Here is an 8,017-nt window from a genome sequence, read left to right as displayed (position 1 = left end):
CCTCCCCCAGGAGCTGGTCCGAAATGTGGGGACACAGACCTTTCTCCTGAATGGGAGGGAGAAGCCCAGGGGAGAGGCTCAGCAAAGGCTCTGACTGCTCCGTATGGGGGGAGGACTGGAAGCCCAACTTGTGAACAGCCAGGCAGCTGGCTCTGCCCCAACGCCTTCAAGAGAAGGACCAAGTGAGAGGGCAGTGCAGGCTGCTGGCTGCCCTCAAAGGGCCAGGAGGAGGTGGGCAGAAGGCGGCCTCGGCAAGGACACTGGGGCCCAGAGGCCCCCTGCTTCACCAGAAGGGCTCCGAGGCACCAGAGCACCCTTCCTAGAGGTCCCCTGGTGTCTGGCTCTGATCCTTGCAGCATGCCAGGCAGGCCTGGGTCAGGAGGGACAGCCACAGAATGTCCACGTTCCCTCCTCCTGCCCAGGTTGAGGCAATCTAGCATTGGACAGGGTGGACACAGGGGGAAGTAGGCGGGAGGAGCCTGGGAAGAGCCTTCCCTAGGCAGGGAGGAGCAGGCAGGCAGGGAAGAGCATGGCGTGGGGCGGGGGGCACAACCTCAGCATGAGCTCCTCCTGCAGGAAGGCCTGGGAGGCTGCAGCCATGGCCCACACACAAGCACTTAGGCCTGGGCATGGCTGGTCCGAGGTGCCTCCGCCACAGGACGGGCAGCAGGGGTATGGGAGCTCTCCCAGTGTCCTCTGCCCTGGCCAGGGCAGGCAAGATTAGCCATGTATAAATATTCCTAAAGGCTCACGGAAGAGCCTGGGATGTCCCCAGACAGAGGGTGTCTGGCTGTTCCTCTGAAAGCGATATGTGTTTCTGGTCCAATAAATAAGGGCAACACCGAAGCTGTGTGGCCACCTGGCCCCGTGGTGAGGCTGGAGGAGGACATGGCCCGCCCTTGGCCAGGTGCGGGTCCCTCCCCGCAGCGCCACACCTAGAACTCGTCGTCAGAGCTGAGCAGGAGGGTCTTCTCGTTGTCGCGGGCTCCACTGAGGCTATGGGAGCGCGAGAGGCTGTGGGCGCTGCTGCGCCAGGTGGGCCCGGGCTCCAGAGTGGACTGCTGCGTGTACTGCTGGTAGGCGGGAGAGAAGTTGTGGATGGCGTCCTGCACGATGTCGTGTGGGTTCATGGTCTCCTTGAGGCTGCTGGAGATGCTCTTCATGGGGGCACAGCGGCCATAAGGGCCGTATGTTGGCACTTGAGCATCCAGCTTCTTGTCAGCATAGGCCTTGTAGGTGAAGGCGTGTCGCAACACCAGGGCCGCTAAGAACATCTCCACGCAGATGATGAAGTCCTGGTAGCCAGCGGCCACGGTGCCCTCGCCCACCGACACGCGGGCCAAGTGGATCTTGGGGATGGCACCACACTTTTCCAGGATGGCCAGCAGCATGCCTTGCCAGAAGGAGAGGAAGATGACGGACTTGACCATGAAGAACTTGAGCACAGGGCTGTAGGGGCTGAGCAGCTCCCGGGTGGCGAAGTAGAAGAGGAAGAGGGCGTAGAGGGCCAGGCTGACCGAGATGTTGTAGATGATGGTCACATAAAGGTAGCCGCTGGTGACGTCGAAGTCCCCGTCCCGGTACTTGCCGAAGGCCTGGAGGATGACGGTGCTGACGGCCATCAGCGGCTTCACCACGCAGAACTGCAGCGTGGCCTGTTTACAGAACCGCAGGAATCCAATGGAGTAGGTCTTTCCCCAGAGGCAGCAAGTGCCATACATACAGCTGGACTCAATGGGCTTCCCTCGGATCTCCGCCATGATGGAGCTCTCTCCCCCGAGGTATTCATAGCACAGGCTCAGGAAGTTACAGATGACCAAGGCCTCATAGCAGTCACGAATGGTGCCGAAGTACACATAGTACTGGTCGTTGGTGAAGAACAGGAGGCTGAGCCAGGAGTCGAAGGCATAGATGGGGACGATGAAGAGGATGCGCAAGATGTAGCGCTGCTTGTTGGGGCGGCTGTAGCAGCGCAGGTGCATGTAGATCTGGTGGCAGGTGATGAGCAGGGCTGTCCAAACGAAGAAGCCAGAGATGGCCTGAGCAGCAGTGGTCATCAGGAACACAGGCTGTTCCATGGCTGTGGGGCTCCCCTCGGGGGTCACAGAGACGCTGGGTGAAGCTGCTGCAGTTGTAGGCAACACTGGACCTGGGGCCAGTGCAGCCCCCCTTACTGTCATGGTGCCCACCAGCAGGAGGCTCTCTAAGAGAAACCCTGGGAATGGGGACAGCTAGCCTCCGGGGCCCATGGCGGGGGTTGTGTGCAGGCGACGCGCTGAGGTCGGACTCTGCGCAGGGGCGGGCGGGCGGCGCCGCAGCCCAGAGTGTCGGCCGCCGCCGGCGCGTCCGGAGCCCTGCGACAAAATAATCTTAAAACAAAAGCACTGTAACATTTATATAAAATCATATAAATTTTATAAATTATATAAATTTTATTCTACTATACCAAACTATAAATCTTTAAGAAGATATTAATATTTAAGAAGTAAAAGACTATCCCATCAAGAAGTTTTTCTAAATCATACAACCACAGTAAAATTTTCAAATATATATATATATATATATATATATATATATATATATATATATATATATATATATAATGTCAAAAAAGGCATCTTATTGTAAATGAACTGACTTTGAAAAACTCACTACCAATCTAAAGCATAGAAATTTAACCTGATGAAATGTACTTTAACATCCATTCTTATGGTCCAATGTGCAATGGAACAAAACATAACATATTGGTTTCGATTAATTCCAAAGTAGGAAAATCTTGTAACAAAATACTGTATGTCTCGATTGAAACAAATTTAAAAGGTCACTTAAGCAAATGAAAAATTTCAATAAAAAGGCATAGCATATTTCTAGTTTCCAGTTCCACACATGAGAAAATTCTAAGTAGCCATTACATCCTAAAGATAAGTGAACCGACTAAAAAATCAACACTTCTTGGATCCATACAAAAAGTCACCGCCTTCAAGACTGGAACAACAAGTGAGCAAAGGGAGTCAGCTCATTAGTGCAGTCTCAACAGTAGAAATTGCAGTGGGAACCACTGCAGGGACAGGAAAACCTGAGCTATAATTAACAAACTGCTAGAGATCCAAACTGCACAACCCAGAGTTCAAAACTTTATGAGGCCTCAGTCATGGGGGAAGACTCACACATTTTTGAGTTCTGTCTGTAGGAACTCACCAGTTTTTCACCACAAATAACAAGGGAAAAGAAAAGGAGCCATTTTGAAATATGTCAGAGCACTATGTTCTGACACAAGACCTACTCTCAGAACAAACTAGTTATCCGGAGTTTAACATATAGGGGTTTTATCAGAGGCTAACTGATCCAGGAGAAAAAGAAAATTCCCAATTGTACCTCAACTTTACGTATTCTGCCTGAAGAACACTTACTTCCACAGTCCATAGTCCAGGAACACAGGCTCACTGAAAGACTGAAACCTAATTAAAGGAGGACAGAATGCATTGCCACCACATTATTTAAAGCCTATTTACTAAAGTTCCTTTAACATGGTACATGATTTCTGGATTTCAAAAGAAAAAAATTAAAAGACATAAATAAAAGAAGAAAAACACAGTTTAAGGAGCTAAAACAAGCATAAGAAACACATAACAGGGGATGTTGGAACTGAGACTAGGCATTTAAAACAACTACAATAAATATGCCAAGGGTGCCAATGGATAAAGTAGACAGCATGCAAGAACAGATATGCAATGTAAAAAGAGAAATGGAAATCCTAAGAAACAAAACCAAATGATAGAGATCAAAAGCACTGTAACAAAAAGGAAAAATGCTTTTGATGGGTTTATCAATGGAGAGAGCACAGCTGAGGAAAAAAATCTCTAACCTGTGGAGCTATCAAAAGAAACCTCTAACATGAAGGGCAAAGAGAACAAAGACTAAAATAAATTAAAAAACAGAACAGAAAATACAAGTACTATCGACAATTACAAAAAATTAACATATATTAATCAGAAAACCAAAAGGCAAAGATTAAGAGGAGGGGAAGTAGAAGAAATCTCTGAAACAAGAATAACTGAGAATTTCCCTAAATTAATGTCAGAGAAAAAACAATACACTTAAAAGCTCTAAAAACACCAAGGGATAAGTGCCATTAAAAAACAACAAGAAAAAAATCACCAGGAATATTATTTTCAAACTATAGAAAAATCAAAGATAAAGTACTGAATAACAACCTGCCCTCACTATCTCTCACATTCTCCTCCCTCCCCTGTCTGCCAACCTTTCTGCCTTCCTTCCTATTTACCTATTAGAGGAACAAAGATATGATAGAACTATATTTGATTTCTCACCATACAAAAAAAGATGGCAAGGGAGTGAAACAAAGTGCTGAAAGAAGAAAAAAACCTCCAGAATTGCATGCCCGAAAATACATGCTTCAAAGGAGAAGGAGAAATAAAGACTTTACCTGCCAAAGAAGTTAGGAAAATCTGTTGCCAATAAATCTGTCTTCCAAGAAATGCTAAAAGAAGTTCTTTAGAGAGAAAGAAAGTAATATAAGTTCTAAACTCACTCTATACAAAGAAAGGGAGATTATCAAAGAAGGAAAAAGTGGAGCTGAAATTAAAAAAAAAAAGATGATAACACTAAAAATTCCAAGGACAGTAAAAGGATTAAAAGTAGTACTAAAAATAACTGTATGGTTGCAAATTTAATAAACTACATAAAAATGGACCAACCCCTTGGAAAACACAATCTGCAAAAACACACCCAAAGAGAGATTTGGGGAGACGCCTCATATCTAAACCGTAGTAGAGAGTACAAGAAAACTGCAGACTAATATTTCTTATGAACAGATAGGCAAATATCCTCAATCTAAAAAGGCCTACATTGATGATAGAAATTAAATCGATAATTAATAGACTTCCAAAAGAGAAAGCATTGGGCCCAAATAGGCTCAGAGAGGAATTCTACTAATATTTATGGAAGGAATTATACCAATTCTGTATTTTCTTTCAAAAGACAAAGGGAACACTTCATAACTCATTTGATGCCACCAACACTGCCCTAATACCAAAACCAGATGAAGACATTGTTTTAGTCAGCTTTGGCATTGCTGTGATCAAAATACCTAATAAGAACAACATAGAGGAGGGAAAATTATTTGGAGCTCACAGTTTTAGAGGTCTAAGTCCATAGATGGCTAAGGCATCAGGTAGCAGCACTTCTTGAGAGAGGAACCCAGCAGAGGAAATCTATCAGCTCATGGCAGAAACAGGAAAGAGTGATATGGAGAAAAAGAGCAGGGGAAGGGGCCGCAGGACAGATGCATACTTCTAGGACATAGCCTCAGTGACCATCTCCTCCGGCCATGCCCCACCTGCCCATAGTTAACACTCAATTCACTCAAACTAGGATAGACTAATTAGTACAGCTCTTATAACCTCATTATTTCACCTACAAACATTTCCACATTAATACAGGAACTTTTGGGGGATACCTCATATCCAAGTCATAACACACATTACAAGAACACTACAGACTATATTATCTCTAATGAACATTGATTCAAATATCCTCAACAAATGTTAGAAAACCCAACTCAACAATGTAAAAAAAGAATAAAACAACACAACCAAGTGATATTTATTCCAGGTATGCAAACCTGATTCAACATTTGAAAATCAATTAATGTAATTAATGTAACCCATCATAAAAACTGGCTCAGATTAAAAAGCAAATAATCATATCAATAGATGCAGTAAAAATGCATTTGACAAAATTCAAAACCTATTTATGATAAACAGAAAACTCTCAGGAAACCAGGAAAATAGGAGACCTTTTACAACTTTTGATAAAGAACATCAAAAAACAAACAAAACCAAAAGCTAGCATCATATCTAATGATGAGAAAATAAATACTTTCCCACTAAATAAAAAGCAAAGATGTCCCCTCTGACCATTCACTCTCAAGCCCAAGCTAATGCAATAAGAAAAAGAAATTAAAAGTATGCTGGAAAAAGTAAATAAAACTGACTTTGCTCTCAGATCACATGGATCATTTATATAGAAAATCCAAATGAATCAATAAGAGCAATTAAAACTGCTCAAACTAATAAGTCATAATAGTAAAAGGTGGGACACAGGATAAAGGACAAACCTCAAATGTTTTCCCAAATATCAGCAATGAACAAGTGGAATTTGAAATTAAAAACACAATACATACATGAGCAAAATCAAAAAATGAGATATTTAGAAAAATATCTAACAATATATTCACAAAATTTGTATGAAGCCAACTATAAAACTCTGATGAAAGAAGGAACTAAATAAAGGGAGAGTTACTTCATATTCATGAATAGTAAGATGTAACACTGTCAAGATGGCAGTTCTTCACAATTTGATCTACTGATTCAATGTAATATCAAACCAAATCGCAGCAAATTATTTTATGGATCTGGACAAACTTATTCTAAAGTTTATTTGGAGAGATAAAAGATCCAGAATAGCCAATATAACTTTCAAGGTAAAAAACAAAATTGGGGAACACTACCCAACCTTCAACCTCAAGATTTACCATAGTTACAACAATCAAGAAAGCATGGTATTAGCAAAAGAACAGATTCAATGGAACAGAATACAGAGTCAAGAAATAGATTAACATAAACATAGTCAAATGATCTGTGGCAAAAGAGCAAATGGGAGTTCATAACCCACTTGAATCAAATGTATGGAAGATGATATGTCATGAGCTTTGTAATGTTTTGAACAACCAATAAAAAAAATTAAAAATTAAAAATCTGGTTATCCCAAAAAAAGGGAAAACTTTCTAATTGCATAAGTGAATAAAACTGACTTAATTCATAGAACTCAAAAATGAATTAAGAATACACTATCTTTTAAAGTATGCACTTGTCAAAAATTCACAGTTCAAAAGGACATATTTTTGAAAAAGTAGAACATGAAATAATAATATTTTGTTTGTTAAAAAAAAAGAAATACAGTGGAGCAAATACATTCTTTTCATATTGATACAGGAATACTTGAACTTTTCCACGCAAGTAAAATGAATCTAGATACAACCTTACATGCTTCACAAATGTGATTCAAAATGTGTGACAGATCTAAATGTAAAATATAAAATTCGTAAAAGAAGATAACAGAAGAAGAAATCCAGAAGACCTTGTGCATGGTGATGAATTTTTACATACACCAAACACAGGATTCATAAAAGAAATGATTGATAAGCTGGACATCATTAATGTCACAGAAATGGGAAGACAAGCAAGCAACTGGGAGAAAATATTTGCAAAAGATGTATCTGATGAAGGATTGTTATCCACGATATACAAAAAACTCCATAAAATTCATTAACAAGAAAGCAAACAACTTGATTTTTTATTTAAAGGGCCAAAGATCTTATCAAAGCTCCCATCAAGAAGATATATCAGGGGCTGGGGTGTGGCTCAGTGGTAGAGTGCTAGCCTAGCACACGTGAGGCATGGGGTTCAATCTTCAGCACCACATAAAAATGAAATAAAGATACTGGGTTAACCTACAACTGAAAAATAAATATTAAAGGAGATATATGAATGACAATTAAGTAAATAAAAAGGTGATATACACCATGTATCAACAGAGAAATGCAAATGAAAATAATGGAATAGCACTACACATGTACCAGATGGACAAATCAAGCACACTCATAGTATCAACTGCTAAGTAGGATTAGGAGCAACAAGAACACTCATTTACTGCTGACAGAAATATAAAATGGCACAGTCACTTTGGAAGACAATCGGATAGTTACTTATAAATTAACATACTCTTAAAGGCAAGATTTGGCAATCTCTTTCCTTGGTGTATATCCAAGGAAGGTGAAAACTTGTGTCTACAAACACACACACACACACACACACAATAAAAAAATAACATTTTTTTAAAAACTGTACAAATTTATTTTAGAAGCTTCAGTACCAAACCTCACAATCAAGGAAAATGCCCTTCAACAGGTGAATGGATAAACTATGATATTTCT

General features: G+C 41.3%; 1 pseudogene; it reads right to left on the bottom strand.

The window, feature by feature from the left end:
• Window positions 1-907: 907 nt before the first annotated feature.
• Window positions 908-2,195, bottom strand: LOC113178171 (transmembrane protein 184B pseudogene; annotated as a pseudogene).
• Between the last annotated feature and the right edge of the window lie 5,822 nt (window positions 2,196-8,017).

Source organism: Urocitellus parryii, chromosome 14, assembly GCF_045843805.1.
Source record: "Urocitellus parryii isolate mUroPar1 chromosome 14, mUroPar1.hap1, whole genome shotgun sequence".
Classification (NCBI taxonomy): domain Eukaryota; kingdom Metazoa; phylum Chordata; class Mammalia; order Rodentia; family Sciuridae; genus Urocitellus; species Urocitellus parryii.
The sequence above is the reverse complement of the archived record's forward strand: the minus strand, read 5'-3'. Positions and strand labels throughout refer to the sequence as shown.